The sequence below is a fragment of the Ipomoea nil genome, unplaced genomic scaffold (assembly GCF_001879475.1).
Source record: "Ipomoea nil cultivar Tokyo-kokei standard unplaced genomic scaffold, Asagao_1.1 scaffold0205, whole genome shotgun sequence".
Classification (NCBI taxonomy): Eukaryota; Viridiplantae; Streptophyta; class Magnoliopsida; order Solanales; family Convolvulaceae; genus Ipomoea; species Ipomoea nil.
In genome coordinates, this window is record NW_017616633.1 from 1,038,807 (window position 1) to 1,064,560 (window position 25,754).

Consider the following 25,754-nt stretch of genomic DNA (forward strand, 5'->3'; position numbering starts at 1 on the left):
TAGGGATAAGGGTCCAAGGTCTATGGTGGACCCTTCCCAATTAATTAATGGATTTTAATTCTCTTTTTAGGGTAAGTAATTAAATAATCAATTCGGGTTAGAGGCCGTAACACAGAGTGTTACACGTGGGGTACAAGATGGTGTTGTGAGGGGATTTGTTCCCCGTGATTCTATTGACTCGGTATTTGATGTTTTTACTTCCTGATGTTCTTCTGTGGAACTATTTGAGTGTCTTCTTGATGTTTCGTATGTCTAGAACTATATGGTAAGATTCCATGTAGGTTTTGGTGTCTTGAATTGTGCTAAGTGATCAACCTTGTGATTCGTTGAACCATGATGAGTCTTGTGTGTTCTTCGGAATGATATTTAGTTTACCCGTTTGATAAGCATGCTAGTTCGGTGTTTAAATGCTAGCGTGTGTGATTTGTTCTTTCCTATTGTGGATGATGACTTGTGTTGATCATCGTTGTTGTCGGATTGTGATCCTTTCCTTGTTGAGTATGGTTTCATATCTTCGTTGTGATCCATTGATTGATTCCTATGATGGTGTTGTGTGTGTAGCTGTACCTGGATTGCACGATTAATGAAATGGGACATTAGTCACCAAGGTACGGCAGTGGTCCTCGTGGTGGCCATGACGTGATTATGGAGTTTGTGACCTGTGTGTCGGGTTCACGTATTTCTTGGGAGGCATGTGTTGCTAAAGTGTGTGATCGGTACCCTCGTGTACTATGAATTAGTGGAAATTGTTGGCAGTTGTCGGCGGATGGGGACGACGGTCCTCGGAGGGATAAGGTTGGACTTGGTTGTACAGAGGTCCTGGAGGTAATGGTTGGAACTAGCTATAAGGTTGGGGGTAGCCATAAGGTTGGAACTGGGCATAAGGAAGGAATATTCTATTTGTGACATGTGTTGTCACGAAGGCATGTGTTGCCGATGTGTGTTTCTCTATTTGTGACATGTGTTGTCACAAAGGCATGTGTTGCCAATGTGTGTCTCTTTATTCTCTTGTTGAGCATGTCGAGTGTTATCCTACTGAGTGATGGTAGAATACACCTTGATCCTTATTTGTGTTGACGTTATTTCACCTTGACGTGTCTTGGGATGTGTTTCCCCTTAACCTTGTTGAGAGTGTTATAGAGTCTTTATAGTTGACTTCTATCTTTGACTTTGAACTTGTATATACAGTATTCCGTTTCGAAAATGATTTTGTATATATACTATCTATGTATTATACTTAACATGTATTGGTGGGTTACCACCATCATTCGCTGACCGGGTGTCGTCCCATTTATTTATGTGTGTTTCAGGTCCCGAGTAGTGGCGAGCGCGATATAGAGATGGCTAGTGTAGTTTCCCTCAGACTCTGTTTAGTTTTGTTATGGGCCTGTGTGCCTCTTGTGATGAACAATAGATTGTTGATTGGTTGACCTTGTCTCTTGTTAGACTTTTAAACTGTTGATGATGTTCTTGCCTGTGCGTTCACCTTAGTGTGGACGTGGCATAACACTCTTTGTTTTCCAGTTTTATATAGTTAGACTTCCGCTGTGTTTTGCTTATATTGTGGTTAGATTTTCTTGCTTATTTAAGTTTAAAATGGCATGGAAATCGGGGGTGTTACAGGCTTGGTATATTATAACACACACACACACACACACACACATAAGGGTTCATGTGAGAACACCATCTCATATGAGAACGTGACAACATATCTAAGCTATATAATTATCATTCAAAAATGAAAAAGAAAATCATTTAGGGGCAAATCAGTCCTTTTGTGTGAATGAAAAGTTCATCTACATATAGAAAAATATGAGATTCCCTCCTTTCATTTAATATGCTTGTATTATTTATTTATTTAATTATTTGGGGGGGGGGGGGGGGGGGGGTTTCCCCTCAATACTTATTCTAATAGTTAACTTTAATTTGTACCCTATATCACCACGTTAACGGTAGTGGGATGTGTGCACTTGTATGCACTACTGTGTGTAATTTGGTATGCTTCGGTCAAATGCACACCATTATACGTGTGTGCGCTTGCGTTGTGCTAATATAGGTCGTCATTTGCTGTTGTGTGCATCACGTGGTCGTTTTGTGCATTCTACATGGGATGACATACATTTTTTCGTACATTTTTATCATCTTTTAGACATGTGTTTCGTTGTCACAACCACTTATAAAACGCCCAAAGTATTGAAATATGTTAAGAAGTGCACAGAACAGTACAAAGAAGTGCAGAATCTCCAAAATTCCTATATTAATAAATCCTTATTCTCTAAATTATCAAAACGTTGCCCACATAAAAGGCTTAATAGACTCATCCCAAGTTGGTGACTAGTACTTCCACCAAGCGAAATCTCCATAACACACCCGTCAAGTGCGCACAATTGAGTTCCATGCAATGAAAAACAAAAACAATGACAATCACAAGTAATCAACACCACCAATTATACATAGCAGATCCCAAAACCCATTACCACTCAACAATGAACATATCACACCAAACAAATGCACACATCATATATAAGAAACACAGACCACACAACATTATAGCTGGCAAAAATCCCCCATCAAACAATTGCACACTAACCACCAACCACACACCGACAGCTCCACTGTGGACCCACACACTATAGAATGCACAACCACTTCATTAGAACCTAGGACCATAAGAATGCACACAAAGACATAACCAAATGCATAAAAGCCACTAAACAATGCACAAATAGAAGCAAACAAATGCACACTACCAATAACAACCCACATTCCTCCCCAACAAAACACCCAACCCTACACCGCCGCCAAACACCACACTCCCATGAGAGTGTGTGTGTTTGTGTGTGAGAGAGAGAGAGAGAACAACAAACTGAGACATAGAAAAAAAAAAAAAAAAAAAAAAAAAAAAAAAAAAAAAAAAAAAAAAAAACCCAAAAGCTTGCATGCCGTCGGTTGACCTAGCAATTATCGACATGGCCTGTTAACACAACACAAAATTGGACACAAAAATAATGAGTTATTGTTTATCCTTAATGTGTCTCGGGTTGTTAACACGTTGACCAATTGTGTTTTGTGTCTTAACGGGTCAACCCATTAAACTTATTAAAAACCCGTTAATATTATCGTGTTAACTCGTTTACCCACACCTATTTATAACTCACTAAGAACACATTGTTAGAAATATATTATTTAATAATTGATAATAAAAAAAAAAAGGAAAGTTAAAACTAAAAAGAAAAAATAATAATAATAATAATAGAGACTTGAAATTTTGAAAGTTTTGTTCTTATTTTTACTCTATACAAATATCTTTCACAATTTCATGTGAAAATTTAGGTGGTCTCAGTGTCTCACCTTGATTCTTAATTTCTTACCGTCAAACTGTCAAGAGCTTCAAAAATTGAAGATTTGATCACTAAATACTCCTTTGAAGGTTGAAGCTTTACAAAGAATCTAATACTTTGATCGCCACTTATTGTACGCCAATAATACTTGCAATCTTGTATATCTAATTTCTTTGTATATATTCTATATAATATTATAATCTTCTGTTAATGTCTGCGAACTATTCTGGATTTCTTGCAAACTATATATATATATATATATATATATATATATATATAGGGTTGAGTTCACATGAGGACAAGTATATTATAGAGGACTTTGCGGACATGTGTAGTCGTGTGCCATTAGTCTGTATGTTGTGTGGATGGCATGATGTAGTCGTGTGCCATAATTTGTATGTCGTGTGCATAGATTTGACAGGTGTAGTCGTGTGCCATTAGTCTATATGTCATGTGTATGTCCTAATGTAGTCGTGTGCCATAGTTTTTATGTCGTGTGCCATAGTTTGTATGTCGTGTGCATAGCTAGGTTTATTAATTAATAGAGTCTGAGTTCGAATCTGATGTTTAAATGTACGCCTAGTGTGTCATTGTTTATTAAATTGTGTACATGATATTAATTTGTCGTGTGCCCATTATTTATCCGCACAATTCTATATATATCACTGTCCTCATGTAAACTCAACCATATATATATATATATATATATATATATATATATATATATATATATATGTTCCGTTAATGTCTCCCATATATATTATATAATAATAATCTCCCGACTATGTATACACCAGAGGGTCCCGGTTGTCGCCGGAAGGGGTACGATAGCCTGGGGCTTGCAAGTAGCAGCGAAAGAAGTCCCCACCAAGGCAACTCCAGTGCTTGTCTGTGTCTGTGAATTCTTTTGTCCAATAATAGGGGGATTGGGCAAGGAGTTGGTCAGAGCAAAAGCTGGGGTGACACCAGGAACATCACCAACGCTACTAGTTGAATTATATTGTTGTGTATTTTGCTATTTTGCGACACAAGGAATGTCTGCAGCAAACATATTTTGCTATTTACAGTTTTACTTGCTGCCTGCTACTCTAGCTGTCCCATTTTATCTGTCCTACTTATTATTCATTGGTCAAATCAACTCTTTCTTCTTTGTTTATTTTCTTTACCATTGTTTACTTGTTTTTAAATTTGATTTTTTGTGTTTAATAGTACTTTTAGTGTAGTTTCTAAATACATAAATTTTGTATACTAATACTAAACTTAATATTATGAAAAATTAGATTAAAAATAAATTCAGTCAAGCATCGTTAACCGAACCATACACATTAAATGGGACGGAGGTAGTACTATTTATATTGCAATGAATTATATTGTTGTTTATTTTGTTGTATATATTGCTATGTACAAGTATACCTATTTTTCTAAAATGTTTATATTATATATTTGGTGAATTGTAAAGTTTGAACAATTATGTTGAATTTACTGTTATTGTGTTATATTTTATAGGTTCACAGGTTAGAACAAATGGAAAGTGGAGATATTACCAATAAGAATGTTGAAATTGAAGATACATATGATTGTGTGGAAGTTAAAGAAGAACTAAAAGATCCACAAAAGCCAATGAAACATAAAAGGAAGTTGAGATCACAAGTATGGGATCATTTTTGATCATTTGGTCACCACGAATACAAATGGTGAGAATGTAATCAAAGCAAAGTGAAAATATTATATTGTGCAGTTCTAATCAATTATGGTAGCAAGTATGTGACAGGTAATATAAAACATCATACTACAAATTGTGTTAGGAAAAACACACATAACATAGGTCAAATGCTTATCGATGGTGAGCACAGATCTATGTCAATGAGATCTAGCAAATTTAATGAAGGAAAGTTCCAGGAGTTAATAATATCTACGATTGTTATGCATAATATGCCATTTGTGGAATATGGTGGTTTTCGAACTGTTTTATCTTACTTGAAGGATGATGTGCCTACTATTTCTAGGAATACTACTAAAGCTGATATAGTTAAATTGCACCGAAGAGAAAAGAATAAGATAAAATTCATGCTTGATGAAACACTGGTAGGGTTAGTTTGACTTCAGACTTGTGGACTTCTATCACTACTGATGGGTATATGTCTTACTAATCATTTTATTGATAAAAATTGGGCTTTGTAAAAAAGAATCTTGAATTTTTCTTATATACCACATCCACATAATGGTATTGCATTAAGTGAAAATGTGTATGGATTACTAGCCGATTGGAGAATTGAAAGTAAGTTGTTTGTTGTGGCATTGGATAATGTTTATGCCAATGATACTTTTGTTGATTATTTACAACTGCATCTGAATTCAAGAAATGTTCTTTTAGATGATGATAAATACTATCATCTTAGATTTTTTTTTTTTTTTTTGGTGAGATACTTTCATTTCAGATGTTGTGCTCATATTCTTAATTCGATTGTGCAATAAGGGTTGAATGAAGTTGATAATGCTGTTAAAAAAGTAAGGGAAAGAATTAAGTATGTGAAAGGTTCTCAAGTTAGAAAACAAAAGTTTCTTGAATGTGTGAGTTTAGTGGGTTTGAATACAAAAAAAAAAAAAAGAGGTTTAAGGCAAGATGTTCCAACTAGGTGAAACTCTACATATCTTATGCTTCAAAGTGCACTTTACTTTTGGATGGTTTTTTCTCACTTGGAAATTAGTGATTCAAATTATAAGCATGGTACATCTAAAGATGAGTAGGATAGAATTGATAAGCTTAGTAAGTTCTTAGGAATTTTTTATGAGATTACTTGTGTGTTTTCTAGAACCAAGTATCTGTTAGAGAGATATATGGGAGGTTGAGAGATTAACTCCTACCCTAGGGTTTCTTGAGTTTGAATATGTGGTTAACGTCCTTCATTCCTCTATATAAATAACCTAGCTTGTATATCTCTATGGAACTAATAAACACACTTACATATTCACACATACAGTTCTCTCTTAACATGGTATTAGAGCGGTCAACACTGAAGTAGTGGGTCGTGGTCGGAACTGGGAAATGCCTGGGTTTCGCTGCCAGAGTGGAAATTTTTTGTTAAAATAAATTTGGGTGGCATGGGTAAAGACGAGCATCTAACTCAAGAATGTCTAACATAACCTAATGTTGCGAAATAGTGGAAAAATGATGATAAATTTGTATTGATAGGAAGATTATATTATCAATGCAACATTGTATGACTGTGAAAGAAGTTTGGGAGTTGATAGATAAATGGTTTAGTGGGATACAAAACTTAAGAAAATTATATCAGTTATCCCAAGATGTCTATCGTCCTACTAAAAAAGAACAAGATATTAGGGATTATTACTATGCCTTTAAAATACAAGTGAAGCTTTATGTACTGCGATACCCATAACAGGTGATGTGTAGACAATGAAAAAACAACGTGATCAGTTGCTTGCTTTTAGTTGGATTTCTGGGTTGGACAAGGAATATGAGAATATTAGATCTCAATTGCTAGGGAATAAGGAGATGGAGACACTAGATCAAGTATTTTCTATGGTCCAAAATGCTTCAACACACGATAATATTACTGATAAAATTTCTGAAAGGACTACCTTTATGTCACAGGGAAATAGTGGTGAAGACAAAGTTCTTGTGTCCAGTGGTAATGAGAATTATGGACGAGGTAGTGGTGGCCGTTCTCGAGGACGTGGTGGTTTTGGGCGAGGACGAGGATGTGGTCGAGGGCAGAGGGTTGGTTTCAATTGTGGAGAACCCAGCCATTTACGCAACCAGTGTATGAAGCCCTTTAGACCGCAAAGGTTTGCTAATGTAGTTACCAAACCAGAAGGAAATGTAGTGGTTTTGTGTGATGAAGAGCTGGTTATGTTGAATCAAATGAAGCTGTCTTCTTCCTCGCAACCTTTTTCCTGTCCAGAACCTCCGTCTTCTGCTTCTGCTACGTTTGTCCATACAGGAAATCTTACTGCATGTGTCTCATCTGTTTCTTCCTACCGCCAGTGGGTCATTGACTCAGGAGCGAGTGATCACATGTCAGGTAATATGAGTTTGTTTTCTAAATACCTCACATTTAGTCGTGTTGCTAGAGTTACCCTTGTAGAGGGTTAAACCACTCTAGTTATGGGTAAAGGAGATGATGGTGCCATTCATGCTTTACCATTGTCATATGTGTTATACATTCCATAATTTCCATTTAATTTGCTCTCAATAAGCCAAATTACTCGTGCCCTAAATTGTTGTGTCACATTCTTTCCTAGTTATTGTTTGTTTCATAATCGGTTGACGAAGAAGATTATTGGTAGGGAAAGGAGGTGGATGTCCTATATGTGTTGGAACAAGCTGAGTTGTCATCTTCTGAGGTTGAACGGGTCGGTCTCTTGGGAAGTACATCTCTGTTCCAATTCATTATCGGTATGCTCACCCATCCTTATCATTGTTGAAGAGGTTATATCCTAGTTTAGAGTCTTTGCTTACTTTACAATACAAGTCTTGTCAGCTTGCTAAACAATATCGTGTACCTTATCCTCTGAGTGTCAATAACAGGGTAGAATCTTTGTTTCAATTAGTTCATTCGGAAGTTTTGGCCCATGTCATGTGACATCTAAAAGTGGTTTTAGATATTTTGTTACATTCGTAGATGATTCTCTAGATATGCATGACTCTATCTTATGAAGTCTAGAAATGAGTTGTTTAATATTTTCTACAATTGTTGTGCCATGGTGAAAACCCAATTCAATAGGGTTGTCCAAATTTTGAGAAGTGATAATGCAATAGAATATCTTCCAAACTAGTTTCTGTCCTATATAGCCCAGAATGGAATGATACACCAAACTTCTTATATTCGTACTCCTTAACAGAATGGTGTAGCAAAACGAAAAAACCGGCATCTGTTGGAGGTGGTCCGCTCCTTACTATTTCAAATGAAGGTTCCTAAAAAGTTTTGGTCAAATGCAGTACATACAACTTATTACCTAATCAATAAACTTTCTTCTACAATTCTTCAGGTGCAAAATCCGTGTGATATTGTGGATCCAACAAAACCATTGTTTCCCCTCCCCCCGAAAATATTTGCTTGTACATGCTTTGTACAAGATATGTGTCCATAACTGGGTAAACTTGATCCCAAGTCGCTTAAATGTATATTTTTGGGTATTCTCCGACTCAAAAAAGGTATAGGTGTTATTCTCCTGAGTTTATGCCGCTATTTGATTTCAACGGATATTACTTTCTTTGAAATTACTTTATTCTAGGAGTGTATCTCTGCATCTTCTTATTACAGTTCCATTTCTTCAGCAAAAGAGGATTTCCTTACCCATACAGTAACCCTTCCATCGTCTTTAGTTTAGTCTGGTCAAAGGGCTCCAGTTACCCAAGTCTGCTCTAGGCGACTAAGAGAAGTTGGTGTTCCACAAGCTCCACCTGTGACTGCTCCCCTGCCACAATCTTCGTCAACAAACCTAGATCTCCCCATTGCTCTTCGGAAAGGTAAACGAAGTCACCATCCTATTTCTTCTTTTGTGTCATATAATCGTTTGTCGTTGTCCTCTCGTGCTTTTGTGTCTCAGTTAGATTCAGTTTCTATTCCGAGAACCATGTGTCAAGCCTGGTCTCATGATGGGTGGAAGACAGCTATGAAGGAAGAAATGGCAGCCTTGGAGGAAAACTAGACATGGGACCTTATTCCTCTTCCGGATGGTAAGGCTCTCATTGGTGTAAGTGGGTTTATGTTGTTAAAACAAACCTTAATGGTTCTATATCTCGGTTGAAGGCACGCATGGTAGCCAAGGGCTATGCAAAGACGTATGGTGTTGATTATACAGAAATATTTTCTCTAGTGGCTAAGTTAACGTCTATTCGTATTTTTATCTCATTATCGGCTACTAATCATTGGCCTCTCTCTATCAATTAGATCTGGAAAATGCTTTCCTACGGGAGGGTTAACTGAAGAGGTCTACATAGAGCAACCACCTGGGTTTGTTGCTTAGGGGGGATCTGGTAAGGTATGTAAATTGAAGAAGTCATTGTATGGCTTAAAGCAGTCTCCGCGGGTATGGTTTGGAAGGTTTAGTAGTGCATTTGTTGAGTTTGGAATGCATAGGAGTGGTTGTGATCATACTAACACTAAATGTATTTTATTAATAGTGTATGTCGATGATATGGTGATCAAAAGAGATGATGCCGAAGGGATTGGTGCCCTTAAATCTTTCCTTAAAGACAAATTTTACACTAAAGATCTGGGGCTGTTGAAGTATTTTCTGGGCATTGAGGTGAATCAGTCTAGGAGAGACATATTCATTTTACAAAGGAAGTACGTGTTGAATTTACTTGAAGATACTGGGTTACTAGGCTCAAAGCCTTGTGAGACACCTATGGATCAAGGCGTCAAGCTTGTAGCTGGAGAGGGGGAAGACCTTTGATAATCTAGAGTAGTACAGAAGGTTGGTAGGAAAATTGGATTATCCCGCAATTACTCGCCAGAATATCTCGTTTCTAGTGAGTGTGGTAAGTCGGTTTATGGAGTCACCTACTCAGGCCCATTGGGAAGCAGACGTTCAGATTGTGAAGTATCTGAAGAGTTCTCTTGGGAAAGGGATTTTGTATGCGAATCATGGACACATGGGCATTGAGACGTTCTTTGATGCAGACTAGGCTGGGTCACCGAGTGAAAGGAAGTCTACTATAGGGTACTGTATGTTGTTGGAGGTAATTTAGTTGTGTGGAAAAGTAAGAAACAAAATGTTGTAGCATGATCTAGTGGAGAGTCAGAGTCTAGGGTTATGGCTCACACAACGTGTGAGGTAACTTGGATGCGTAATATTCTTTAGGAAGTTAGTGTACGAGTGAGGTTACCGATAAAGTTGTGGTGTGACAATAGTGTTGCAATACATATCACGAATAACCTTGTGTTTCAAGAGCGGACCAAGCATATTGAGGTGGATTGTCATTTCATTTGTGAGAAAGTGCAACAAGGGATGATCTCAGATGTGCATGTTCGGAGTGCTGATCAACTGGTTGATTTGTTTACGAAAGGGATGGGTAGAAGTCGAGTTGAGTATATTTGTAACAAGCTGGGCATGATCAATATCTATGCTCTAGCTTGAGGGGGTGGGGGTGTTAGATATATACATGGGAGGTTGATAGATTAACTATAACAACCCAAAATTTAATTTTACAAATTCGGTTTTAAGAAATTCCAAAATAGCTATTTTCACTCCATTAAAAATTTTCGAGATGAATTGGTGTTTGAATAAATTATTTTGAGTTACATTTTAAATTACTTCAACACCGAAATTTATTTTAATTCCAAAATCCTAAATTTTCGGGTATTTCGCGTACCAAGTTTTAAACTGAGAAACCAATCTGAGTGGAACCGGGAGAATTCTGAGAAGCTTCAAACAAGTGTTCGTCTAGAAAAATTTTTGAGAAAATTCATTCTTATCCCCAAAGTATTTAAAATAGCAATTCTAGCCCTTGGGTCCATGATACAAGGTGAACCACAAAGCTTTGTCTGATACTTTAGAAGAACAAGCTAAAATTACCCTTTTCCCCCAACCAATCATTGAGCATCTACCTAGGGTTTTGCACCCTACTTATACTTCACTCTTCTCATTGTTTCTCCTGATCCCATCCTTGCATCTCCAAGCTCTAGTAGAAGAAGAAAACTCACAGTAAGCATTTACTATCCATTCCTTCATCTCCATTAAGGTTTCCAGCTTCATTTGTTTTAATCTCTGAGGTTTATATCCTTAGGCTTAGCTTGTATGTTTTGTTTGGGAAGTTTAGGAAGTTAGGGTGGTGCTAGCTAGGTATAGAGGAAGAAGAAATCTACACAAGAAGAAGAGGCAACAAGAGGTATAACCCCATGGACTCCTTCTTAAGTTTTGGCTCTGTGAAGCCTTTGTTATTGAGTAGAAATTATGAGATTTTGTTGGGTTTATGCTTATAAGTGATCTAGTATTTTTCTTTGAGTTGTTGAGAATGTTTTGGACTTGTTTGGATTAAATTTGCAGATGAAAATGTCATCTGGTGCACACACAGTGGGCACTAGACCAGACCAGCGGCCCTAGCCGCGGCCCATCAGGAGGGCCGCCGGCTAGAGCCGGAGTTACACGGGACTAGGGCACGACCCTAGAAGAGGGTCGCCGCCTAGGCCCGTTATTGTAACGGGGCACATGGGGCGGCTCATGAGGAGTCCCGCCCCAGGCCCCTGAGTATTGATCTAAGAGGAATCTGTGCAGTGGCCGGGCCCTTGTGGTTCAACTACGTGTCGTTTCGGGCCAGGTGTCACAGGCCCTTGTGGCTCGGTACCTCGGGATCGTCTCAACGCATGTTTTGGTTTTGACTTCGTTGAATTTGGATCAAAAATGAGTATTTTATGAAGGATTTGTTGAATGATTTGCTACACAATACATATTTTGCTATGTTCACTGTGTATGAGAAATGCTTGACTATGTGATCTGATGATATTTTTGTATTGAGTAGAGAAGCATGATCCTTTGAGAATATGATTTATTAAGAAAGCATGACTAAAATGTGATATTTGATTAATGAGAATTGAAGCATATTTTGTTGGTAGAAATGTATAGAATTTGATATGTTGCAAACCGAGCATGATATTATATTCTTGAGTATTTTATAGTTTATATACATGGTTTAGAAGCATATTATAGAGTATTTTGCATCTCACATATGTCATATTTCAAAAATGCATAAGTGGCCAACGTGAGCCAAATATTACTTTCAAAAATTCATAAGCATGTGGTATATCATTCTTTGTTGCATTGAGGAATAGTAGAGTTGTTGCATGCATGAGATTGATTCATGAGAGATATATCTATGTATTATCTATATCGGTGAGGTTTTGGAGGATTCCATTTGGACTATGTCCTCTCGGATGATTTTATGGATATTGCGGTCCCAGTGTATGTAACGCGGCGTATTCTCACGTTACGAGGTTGTAAACTGCCCGCTAGGCTTGGAATCATGGTCAGGGGGTGTGCACACTAATAGTTCAATACCTGATTCCACAGAGTGAGAACCACGATATTGGTACTATAGACGGTAGGAGATATTGGGTCGGAGTTACGCCGCTCCCGATGGGGCAGTTCACGCTACGGTGAAATCCTGAGCCGTCTACGAGTGAGAAGAAAAGATAGTGAGTCAAGAGAGACTCAAGAGAAAAGAAAGTGAGTCAAGAGAGACTCGAGAGAAAAGAAAGTGAGTCAAGAGAGACTCAAGAGAAAGAAAGCGAATCAAGAGAGACTCAATGAGACCTTCACAGAAAGTACTCTATTTTTACAACGAGTGTACATGAGTATATATTTATAGTATTGCACGAGATTGCATATGAGTATGAGTATAGTATTGCACGAGATTGCATGTGACTATGAGTATAGTATTGCACGAGGTTGCATGTGACTATAGTATTGCACAAGATTGCATTTGAGTAGAATATCGTATGTGTTTGTATAATGAAAATGTTGATTTAAGTTTGTACATCGAGCATGAACGTATAGTCATATTTGAAGCCTTGTATATCCAGTTTATGTGATGAGAATTTGAGAGCATGAGAATACCTATTATATAGTTTACTAGCATGATATTACTTGTAAGCATGAGTTGCTTGTTAAGTTTATTGTGAAGTTTACATGTTGAAGTATCTAGGTTGTTAAGTCTTATGTTTTGAAGCATGTTTGTTGATATTATAGGTTGCAAGCATCTAGAAAGTATATAATAGATCTAAAGATGTATATGAGATGAGTTTGTTGTATACAAGTGAAATCAAATGTTTTCAAAGTATATTCTATAGTACTTTACAGGGTTGAGTGTGGTTATACTTAGCTTCGTGCTAACGGGTGTTTTCCTATTTGTCTATGTGTTGCTTGCAAAACCCCTTTCAAGTGAGCCCAGCATTGAGAAGTGATCGAGTTAGATTAGTCTCGTAATTTGAGATGTCTAAACTCTTATGCTTTGTTGATGACTTTATTATCCAGATTTTAGACTTATGTCGATTTGTAGACTTTGATGATGTAGACTTTTGGGGTAACCTTTTTCCCCCTTATGATTTCAGTTTATATTATGGATGTTAGATATTTATTTTGTTTCTAGTTCTATCCCTTAGCCTGTGCAATCACCACAGAGTGGTGGTTGTGGCGGTGACATTCCCACTAGTTATCTTTTAGCTATTTAATTCCGCTGATTAGTTTATGATAATTGTGGTTTAGATTTATGATTAAGAGTTAGAAAAGTGGGGTGTTACATTAACTCCTAGCCTAGGGTATCTTGAGTTTGAATATGTGGTTAACATCATTCATTCTTCTGTATAAATAGCCTAGCTTGTATAGCTATATGGAATCAGTAAACACACTTACATATTCACACGTAAAGTTCTCTCTTGTTAACTAACAGCATCCAACAACAAACTTGTACTTTCTTGTTATATTCAAGGCATGCTTAACTTTAGAAGAACAAAAAATGGGGATAATTTGTGTATGAAAAATATGCTTGTCAAAATGTTTGCTAAGTTTGAGAAGTATTGGTATGATTTTAGCTTTATTTTAGCTATAATTGTGATATTGAATCCTCGTTACAAGATTCAATTTAATGATTGGAGTTACAAAAAGCTTTATGGGCCTGATTCTATGGAGTTTTTAAAAGGTAAAAAGAGTTTATTTTCTCTCTACAATGAATATGCTGACAAGATTTCTCATAGGCATGTTTCATCATATTATATGAATCTTAGCAATGACTCAGTTGGCACCGGGAGTAATGATGATGATTTTGAGGTAATTTTTTAAGTAATGCATATAATAATTTTCTTATATCAATTTTTAAGGAATTATTTTAATATGTATTTTTTTTGTGTATGTAACTAGGAATTTGACACTTATGAATGCACTGAATTTTGGGGTTCGAAAAAAATGTCTGAGCTTGAGATGTATTTAGATGAACAAAGAATTGACAGAAAAGTAGACTTGAATATTTTGCATTTTTAGAAGGGAAAACAATTTCGATAACATCAACTTGCTGTCATGGCTCGAGATATCTTAAGTATTCCAGTATCTACCATAGCTTCAGAGTCTGCATTTAGTGTTGCCAGTAAAGTCCTTGACCAATATCGAAGCTCACTTAAACCAAAAATTGTAGAGGGAATTGTTTGTTGCAAAGATTTGTTGTATGAGGATTTAGGTAATACCATTTTTTTAAATAAAGTTTATAAATATGATTGTTGTTTTATTTTTCTTTATTTCATTATTAGTTATTTTTATTGACTTATAATGTTATATTTTGAAAATTTATAGATTCAGGACAAATCGACTTGAATGAGATTACAGAAGATATCATGAATATGAGTAAGGATGAATGTACTACATAGGTTAAGACCTTACACCAATTATTGATGTTCAACAATATGTAATTTGAATTTTATTTTGTTCAATTTTATTCTAAAAAATTATTATGGACATCTTTAATTATGAATTTTGGATGTTATTTTATCATTTTATGAATGTTATTAATTGAATATTTTTTAAATTTGTTTGATGTATTGAATTGTAGGTTTTATTTCTTTTATATATATAACTTTACTTCAAATTTTAGTTTTTAAATATATATATATATATATATATATATATATATATATATATATATATTAATAGGTTTAGCGGGTTTAAACCTGTATCGCGTCATATCGTATCGATACGACCTGAAACCTATTTGCAAAACGTGTTTATCGTGGCAACCCGTTTATAGATCGTATTCGTGTTCATGTTAAAAAATTTAAACCGTTAACCTTAAAGTGTTGTGCCCGTATTTATCATTATCGTGTTCGTGTCGACCCGTTAATGAACCTATATACACGAATTGTCAGGTCTAGTCACCAGCGAATCCATAAAAAAAAAAACGTCACATTGCAACTCATCCCTGCTTCAATCCAGGGTGATCACAACACGAAACAATAAGGTAATAGATCATCTTCCTCATTTTGTCTTTTTCTTGGAAATCTACCGCTGGCCCAAAATATGGCGATCCTGGTGAGCTATGGTGGAACTGGAGGCAGCGATGTCCTTTGTTGCTAATCGATTACGCGATTGGCCATCAATGCTGGAGACAGATTTCCGAACTGCAGATCCAAGGATTGTACCAAGTGAAGCCCCCGTTATCGTTCATCACTGTAATTCTACTATAATTAAAAGTCCTAAAATCAAGAAAAGTATATTCATTAAAAATTAATACAAATTTAAATGCACACACAATTATAATTTCACCAATGTAGATTAATTATGGAAACAAGGATACAAAAAATAAGGAAAATCTAAACTGTTAAAAGTTATTTGTTGGACTCATGTTCTCATATGGGAAGCTGTTCTCGTATGATCTTTTATATATATATATATATATATATATATATATATATATATATATATATATATATATATATATATATATAGGGATTTTGGTGCAGTAATTTGCTCAGGTGCGGACATGTGATTTAATATGAGCTGTTGATCAAATCTAGATCAACGGTTCAAACCAATGAAAATTTAAAAAAAAAACGCACATCTGGAAGAACCAAGCAACTTAACATTAAGCATGAAAATGGCGCACCTTCAATACACAAACCATGCACCTTAAGAACACAACCACGCACCTAAGATTTTAAAATGGCGCACCTTAAGTTTCAACAACTCACACACCTTAAGAAGGAAAACGACGCACCTTAAGAAGAAAAACTACGCACCTTAAGTTTCAACAACTACTCACATTAAGCACACAAACAACGCACCTTAAGCACAAAAATCACGTACCTTAAACACAAAAACCACGCACCTTAAGTTTCAACAACTACTCACATTAAGCACACAAACCACGCACCTTAAACACAAAAACCACGCACCTTAAGCACCCTAAAATCATGCACTCTAAGCACACAAACCATGCACCTTAAGCAGTTAAGCACACAAACCATGCACCTTAAATTTGACCTAGATGCAAAAATTATCAAATTGCCACCGTGTTTTTTTTTGTTTAATTTTATTAATCCTGGGCGTTGATTTAAGTAAGATCAATGGCGCAGATTTAACCGCATGAGAACTATATTACAACATACTTTTTGCTTTGTTTTTTTTTTTTAATTATATTGTCAATAACCACTTTATTGTTTTAAATATTATTTATCAAAATTATGTAGTTTTAAAATTTACTTTTTCAAAATAAGATATATCTAGTAGGAGAATGTAGCATAATTCTTAAGAGATGTTTGGTTCAAATCATATCATATAACCCCAAGTAATATGATTTTGAAATATTGTATGCTTTTATTTGATTCTCAATGTATAAAACTTCTCAGTAATATTTTAAACACTTATGATTGATAGATAGATAGATAGACAGATAGACAGGTAGACAGATAGACAGATAGGCAGATAGATAGATAGATAGAAATATTTTTGTAATAAAGTTTTGATGAGCCAGATAGATAGAAATACACATGTGGATCACATTGTCAACATACAGACAGGAAAATTCGAAGACTCATTTGATGAGAATAGAAAGAGTCAACAACATTTGATTGATACACACCAATCACTGGAGAGACAAGTTGGCGGGTTGAATGCTAATATCAAAGGATTACTCAATGAGTTCTTTATCCAACTGTCTCAATCTCTCAAGAATGATAAGAAGGCCATTGAAGCAATTTCTGTGAATCAAAGCAAAGGAATTCTCAATGTGGTACATCAACAAGAAAATCAAATCAATGATGTTCACACGGATATTGACTCCATCAACACCAAAGTTGGTTGCCTTTGAAGTTCCTATGAAACCATCTCAGAATCAGTTTCTTCTCTTCGTGAATCTGTGCATATACTTATTAATTACGCCAAAAAGGGGGAAGAAAGGTTCAGTCATTTGGAAGACATGATGCAAACCATAATGTCTGAAATAGCCAATGGTGGTGGAAACAACTCAAGAGGAGGCAGATCTGCTGCTGGCAGAATTAATACCACAACCAGAAAAGGAGGATTAGAGTATTGGTTTGGTTGTAATGCAAGTAGTCCAAGAGGATCTAGCAGTGCTAATACCACTAACAGATCATTTCGGGATTTTATTTGTGCAGGTGGAAGTCATGAACACATCAACTGGTTCAACAAAGTAGCTCTTTACTTGGAATCCACACCAAGAGATAGCAGAGTTGAAATGCCAAAGATGGTGAATCTGAATGATCTACCAAAAGGAATGAAGAAGAGTGGTCCAAGCAATCAAAATATGTGGGTTTGAAATGAGAAATTCAGACGCATCAAGAGCTATGCAAGATCCCTAATGCTAATGGTGTTTCTAGACTACATCAAAGTAAATGATGCAGAACTACAAGGAGATAATAGTCTAGAAAAATGCATATTATGGTATGAAGAAAGTATACTGCCCGGAGACAACATCATTGAAGCCTTCAACTATTACGTGATTGGGCAGGTATGCAAAGACTATGCAATTAGCAACAATTTTGTTGATGTTAAAAACCATGTTAATCGCATGTTGGAAGAAAGAAGGAATAAGATAATCAAGTAATTTGTAATTGATCAGGACTATGTGGTCTAATGGTATCCGGGTTGGACTTGCATTTGGAAGGTTGTAAGTTCGAGCCTCAGTGGAGGTGTTATTAGCTCTCTGTGTTTCAGTAGGTTGAGAAAGTATATGAACAGATACTACAATGTAATAGAGCTAGTAGCATTCAAAAAAAAAAAAAAAGTAATTTGTAATTGATGTTACAATGTTTTGTTTGATCTACAAACTTTAAAGTATGATCATGAACAATTTGCTATGATATTTTGATCAATCATCTGATTATGATGCTTATAGTATTTTATTGTTATTTTAATTTGTCTTGAAAGGTAAATTTTTAGCTTAGCTTGTAAAAATCGCATAATTGAAAAAATTGCAAAATTCATTAATAAATTAAAAATCCAAAAATGCGAATAAGAATTTTTTTTTTTTTTTTTTGCTAAAAATACCTTTCCTAGAGTCAAAATCAATTGTTAAACTCATCATGGCTATGTCAAGATTAATAAAATCTTTTGAAAAATAAATTTTTTAAGACAAGTCAAATGACTGAGTATAAGTTTTGGCGTCATCAAAAAGGGGGAAAATTGATAGGAATATTTTTGTAATAAAGTTTTGATGAGCCAAATGTACTTGAGATCCCCTTAAGATTTAGGTCTTTAGTACAAGCATCATGAATCAGTATATCAAGTCAGTATGCAAAGGAAAGACTACCACATGAAGAACAAAATTAATTTCCTACAAGTATTCATTCGGGATAGAAGTATTGAACAATGGCGTTACAACAAATAACTGGATGAGCCTAGTGGCGAAATGGTAGAAGTCCTTACATATAATGATTATACTCGAGATTAATTCCCCCCAAGGACTTATTTTTTATAAGTCAGAATTAGAAGGAGCACAATGTCAACAAGCAAGATGTGCCCAATGAGCACAATGTCAACAAGCACAAGCACAATGCGTCAAAAGGAAGGAGCACAATGTCGGATAGAAGCACGATGTGATCAAACCAGAAAAGCATGATGTACACAAAAGGAGCACAATGTGACCAAACAAGCAAGATCTGATTTTAGACAAGCAAGATGTGTTCTAAGAGAAGCAAGAAGCTTAAGTGCACGATAGAAAGTTCTGAGATACACAAGTCAAAAATCAAGTCAAACAAAAAGCAAGATATGGCTAAAAGAGCAAAATGTGGCAAAGAAGCGATGATCTGAATCCAAATAAATTCGAATGAATTTATATTGATTCATCCCACATGCCACAAGAATCCAAAAAGTGCCTAAGGACACGATCAGAACAATTGGGAATCTTATCCTAAAAATTTAAATCATGTCAGAAGAATTCATTGCTAAGAGACGTTGGATATTTGAAGATGATGAAGAAGATAATAATTTTTAGAAACAACTTGAAAATCAAGTTGAGATAAAAAAAAAATATTATCTTGTCAGGCAAGTTGACAATCAAATCAAAATTGAAGACCTACTATTGTCAACAATATCAGGCTATGAAGATTCAAATTTCAAATATCAAAGTATCCCGCTCCAACGGATACATTTGATTACCTATAAAAAGCCATGAAGACTTGAAGATATGAAGAAGGATGAACAAGTGCGAATTCTAGAAATACAAAGTACTCAAAATATTCATTAAATATCTAGAAAAGAGACTTAGTCTGAATAGTCTCAAAATTAGTTAGAGAGAGATACAATTACCTTTGTATTTGTAATAATTGTAAAAAGAGTATAGCTATGTGCAAAATACTCTAGCTGTGTGCAAAACACTCGTAGTTGCTAAGTGTAGCTGTTTGCAAAACACTTAGTTGGCGTTTGAGTATAGCTGTGTGCGAAATACTCGGAGTTGGGTGTAGCTGTGTGTAAGACATCCGGAAGAAGTGCTTGTGTAGCGCTTATTCACTATTGTAACTGTGTGTGGAAAATAGTGAATTACTCCTAAAAGTGAATGGAGTAAAGTGGACTAGGAAGATTACGCCACTTCCGAACCAGTATAAATTGTCTCTCTCATTTACATACCGCAATTACATAACTCGCTTTATTTATTTATCATTTGACTAACTCGTTTACTATTCACTGTAAATCTCAATCTTTCGGGTTTAGTGTGTTTTCACGTATGCATGTAACTCAAACTTTCCGAGCTTAAGATTTGAATTATTCTAAGCAAGTTTGACGTGTTGCATGTGACATTCATCATACAGTTGATGTAACATGAAGTCTTATTTATAATCTTGAATAATATTGTTAAATATTGAGTGCACCATCTCCTTTAAATATTCAAGATATTTTTGTCATCCTTACACATCATCTGAACTTATTTAACATGTGCATGTGATTCAATTTGTTACTTGGGCATAACTCTTTACACATATTTATTCCGTTGTGCACTTCAAGTTAAATACTTCTCTATTTACTTGTTATTTAGAGTTGAAATTACCAAAGAGTTATTTATTGTGAAAAAGCTTAGAAAATTTATTCACCCCCCCCCCCCACTAGACTTTCTACCACCATATCGGGACCAACAGATAGATAGATAGATAGATAGATAGATAGATAGACAGGCAGACAGACAGACAGAGAGATCAGGGACGGAGCCAGAAAATCGGGTGAGGGGGGCAAAGGAGTAGGGACGGAGTCAGAAAATTTTTTCAATAAAGGCGAAACATTAAAACAAAAGAAATAATTTTTAAAAAAATAATTAATTAATTAATTTGATTAAATAATTTGAATAGAAAACACATTATAAATTACACATCTCATTATTAATATAAAAGAATATTATATATAATATATGTGTGTGTATTAAAAAGTTATGGAAAACACTGTAAAAATAATATGTTAATGCAAGGATTTGAAACCATGATCTTTACAATTACCAAACATGTGATTTACCAACTAATCTAACTCATTCTTATTAACATTTAATAGTTTTTTATATACTAATACTAAAACCTGTACTATATATACATAAATACATACAAAGATTATATAGGGGGTGGGGTGGGGTGAGTGGGGGCAACCGTCCCCCTGCCCCCTTTTGGCTCCGTCCCTGAGAGAGATAGATAGATAGATAGAAGTGTCTGGAAAAATTTTCCCCCCAAAACTTTGGGGCATTTTTGTAATATCAATTATTTGGACAAAAATGTCATTTTAAATTAAAATTAATTACACTTTATATGATAATTTTATGTTAATTTTAACTTGAGTTTATTTTTCTCTTTTTCTTTTGTAAAAATGCAACTAATGTATAAATAATAGAGTTAATACCTCCCATGGTCCTCCGAGTATTAACGTTTTACCAGCTGTGATCATTCGACTTTTAAACGACCACGAGACGTCCTTCAAGTTTTTAATTAAAAATAACCACTCTTGGCCGTCTGGTTAAGTTTGGTGTCAAAAGAGGGTTAAATGTGAGGACAATGCTATCTTTTCACCTATATTAGCACATGCATATTTTTCTTTTTTCTTCCAGTCGACTTTTAGGATGGGTGCTAAGAAGAACTACGGTAAAGAATGATGTTTCCGGCGAAAATATTTTTCGGCAACGTTCATCTTCTCCGACAGCTTGGGTCCACTTTTTTTTGTGCGGTTTCCATGGTTTTTCCGGCAGTTGTTTTTCGTCGGATTTTCTCACCAGCAGGCTTAAGAAGATTGCGTCCCTGCAGTCGTAGCTTTATTTCAGTCACTCATTTGGAGGCCGGAATGGTGAACAGAAATAAACTGGATAGGAAAACCAAGTACGCATATTTGGCCATCGCAGAGCCTTGGCCCAAAGTCTCTGGCTTCGCAAAAGTCGACCTTTTCACTGGCCAAGTCAAGAAATTCATATACGGCGGCGAGCCTCTGTTTCTCCCTAGCTCCAACACTGATTTGATGTCATCATCTATCTTTTTCTTTATGACTATACTTCTATTGTCTGTACTAAATGCTATAATCTACAATAGCAGACTGCAAAGAACAAGAAGAGCAGTGATCTTAAGTATGACATTTTTGGATGGATTATACTTGCTGTTGGCATCGTCGCATGGGTGGGCTTTGGGAAATCTCAGGTTCCCCTCCACCGAGATAAGCAAACACATTAAGTTCGCAAAATACATTAAAAAGGTCTGGAAATCAGAGTTCCAGATTGTGAATGCGGAGACCAGTGGGATGGTTGCTGATAGATACATGTTGGAAAATTTCAAAGGGAAATGAAGGGGTGGATAGCGCATCATGCGCTATTAATGTGAAACAGCGCATATTGCGCTTATTTGTGGATGATATGCGTCCTTCCTTTTGTGGAAGGGATGGGGGGCTGCTTACTATAAATAGCAGCTCCCAACATCGTTTCAAAAAACACCTTGAATTCGAGTCCTTTATTTGATTCTCCTTCTCCCTCCCGTCGTCTGAGCAATAGTGAGGTTCGCTTACGCGATTGCTAGTGCAAGCTATCCGTAGTAGGTCTGTGTAGCCGGTCGAAAGCGTGCCAGGGTTCTAACTGCACCGTTACTCGGCAAATAACGCTTTTAAGGTAGTGTTATTATAACACGGCACAGATTTTCTTTCTACCATACATCCGTAGTGTCCGTGCGTCTTAAAAGGCTTCCAGATCGCGCATTGGCGTTGCAAGTTTCCCCAACAGTTAAAAGCGTTATTGTGCAACAGTCAACGAAAATCAAAGTGTCAGAACCGTCTACAACGAAAGGAGTAGAAAAATCAAGAAGTTTAAAGGGAGGTATTTTGCGTGCAGAAAGCAAGGACACCGAGCACACCAGTGCTACCATCACAAGGGCAAAACTAGCAAAAGTCAATCTGACAGAGCAAGATGAGTATTGAGTCTCTTTAAATAAATAGTTATTTTGAGTAACTATATTTGCTCTAGTTCTAAAGGGTTCGCATGAAGTATGGTTATCTTAGTACTGAATTCTAGTTGAGCTGTCTAGATTTTGATTACGTAGTAGTACTTATTTCTTTAGTATTTTGAATACTAATGACATTAATTGAAATAATTCGTGCATAGATATATGCTCTTAATTTTATATCATAGGCTTCAATTGTAATTTAGTGAGAACATGGAAAAGTCATCATTCTTGAACACTCTGTCTAGGAAGATGGTTTTTAAGTAAACTTCGGTTTCACCACTCGACCTGGGAGTTTTTAAGAAGTAGGGTGTTGATCATGCAGGCTAGTTAGAGCGCCACTTGATCTTTACCTGAAATGAGGATGACTTTCATATGTTGCTAATACAATCAAAGCCTTGCAATAAAAGTTGTTGAAGTACTGCAATAGTAATATTGATCTGCATCCTATGAATGCTTTATATGAGTTTTAAAATTCCTTAAGGGAAGAAAAATTGTGCTAGTGGCAACTCTGAAGTCTCATTGTTGAGAGATATTCCGAACAAATATGAACTTAAACATATTCTTTTTGTATGAGATTAATTTCTTATAAGAATATGATGTGAATTTTGTGATTATGTTGTTCAACTTGATGTAGCATGTGGACAACATTATTTCTATAGCTTACTAACAATGAGCACTTGTATATATATTATTTAAACCCTTGGTTGAGTCATATTGAAATACCTATAATTCCTAGTTAAAGGGTAATTGTGATCAATTGAGATAACCAAGTTTGTTGAAATATATTCAACTGTTGAGCATGTATCAGGCAGAGTGCAAAACTGCTATAATGGTTCACAAAGTAAGTCGGCAAAACTCAGTCTACAAAGGAGCTAAAGTTGGGCACCAAATATCAGTCTGGGTAAGAGATCAAATACGTTTGACAAAATTATTTGTAAGTGTTGCTTGTGGGGGTAATAAACTCCTTATATTTTCATCAAAAGTTTCTCTGTGGTATTGAGAATAATGATGAAAGAGAATGTTTCATGTTAAACATGAAAATCTCAAGGGATTATTTACGAGTAAACGAAGTACTCGTCAAAATGCATGTAAGTTTGGTCAAAAGAATCAACTTACTTGAGGGCTAATTATGAGGATTAGTCGTTGACTCATTGGAAGGACTTGAAGTCCAAGTGGTAATGAATTCGTGGTGAATCCCACTTCTGTGGTCAAACGAAGCCATGAAAAGAGTTACAAAATAGTACACTAGTTGGTCATTCCGACAGTGTGTGTACTTGTGAGGTTGAGCTACAACTCTTAATGAATTCATAACTCTTTGAGAAATGGTGGTTTTATTGAGACAAACCTAATGAATTCACCGCATGTGAGGTTGAGCTACAACTCTTAATGAATTCATAACTCTTTGAGAAAGGGTGGTTTTGTTGAGACAAACCTAATGAATTCACCGCATAATGACATGAGTACAAAGTGCTCTTGGTGCCTTATACTCAATTGGGATGGTCCATGTTGAGATAGACCTAAAGAGATCCCTAACTTGAGTGGAAAAGGGCTACCATGGTCCATGTTGAGATAGACCTAAAGAGATCCCTAACTTGTGTAGAAAAGGGCTAACCGCCTCTTATGAAAGATAATAGGGGTTATCCCAAGAAGCTGAGTGGCTAAGAAACATGGTGATAACCGTGTAATTGTGGGGTGTCCAACACCTTCACCACATTGTGATTCACAAACTGTCATTTGTGTTGCGCAAAACAGTGTCTACAATGGGAAACGTAGACACATAAGAGTCAGACATGAGTCTATACGGCAGTTAACAATAAATGGGGTAATCACAATGATTTTTGTGAGATCTGAAAGGAATATTGCAGATCCTTTCACAAAGGGCCTAAACAGGAAGGTCGTCCTTGATACATCAAGGGAAATGGGTTTGGGACCCATAGATACTCTGTAGCCGGTCATGGTGGTCTGCGATGAGGTAGACTTGACAGAGTTGAAGGTCTATCCTAGAATAGACCTAACAGGGGATATCTCAGGGTCGTGAGTATGACCTCATGAGATTCAAGGCGACCAAAGCAAATTAAGTGCGTTGAGTTCAAACTTTGTCTATTCGATGAGTTCAAGATCAAATTCACTCCCGTCTAGAGAAGTACTTAATGTCACTATATGACAGTTCAAGTTTTATACACTGGCATGAAAATTTGTTTTGATCGTTATCAGGCAATGACAGCGTCAGCCTAAATCCCTTTAATGGTGGGGGGATTATTGGGAGCATTTAAAAGTCTGTTTTGTGATAGACTTTGACAGGGTAGAAGTCCATATTTGAGACAGACATAACATTCTTTAATACTAAGGGTGTTCATAAGAAGTCAAAGAGTTTGACTTTTGTAGAACCTGCTTTTTGAGTTGGTGTGTGCATTCGAGTTCAAAATTTATCTACCCGGTGAGCTCAAGATTAACATCACTCCCGGGAAGAAGATTACTCAGCGTCACTAGGATCAACTCATTTGTATTGCTCAGATCTTACTCTTTTTTCCCCTTTAAATTTGTGGGGGATTGTTGGAAAATTTCAAAGGGAAATGAAGGGGTGGATAGCGCATCATGCGCTATTAATGTGAAACAGCGCATATTGCGCTTATTTGTGGATGATATGCGTCCTTCCTTTTGTGGAAGGGATGGGGGGCTGCTTACTATAAATAGCAGCTCCCAACATCGTTTCAAAAAACACCTTGAATTCGAGTCCTTTATTCGATTCTCCTTCTCCCTCCCGTCGTCTGAGCAATAGTGAGGTTCGCCTACGCGATTGCTAGTGCAAGCTATCCGTAGTAGGTCTGTGTAGCCGGTCGAAAGCGTGCCAGGGTTCTAACTGCACCATTACTCGGCAAATAACGCTTTTAAGGTAGTGTTATTATAACACGGCACAGATTTTCTTTCTACCATACATCCGTAGTGTCCGTGCGTCTTAAAAGGCTTCCAGATCGCGCGTTGGTGTTGCAAGTTT

General features: G+C 36.2%; 1 long non-coding RNA gene across 1 annotated transcript; it reads left to right on the forward strand.

The window, feature by feature from the left end:
* The first annotated feature begins 4,587 nt into the window (after positions 1-4,587).
* LOC109191369 lies at positions 4,588-22,812 on the forward strand. Its single transcript, XR_002055904.1, has 3 exons — positions 4,588-4,684; positions 18,502-18,511; positions 22,801-22,812. It is a non-coding gene; the product is annotated as an uncharacterized LOC109191369 (long non-coding RNA).
* Positions 22,813-25,754: the final 2,942 nt, after the last annotated feature.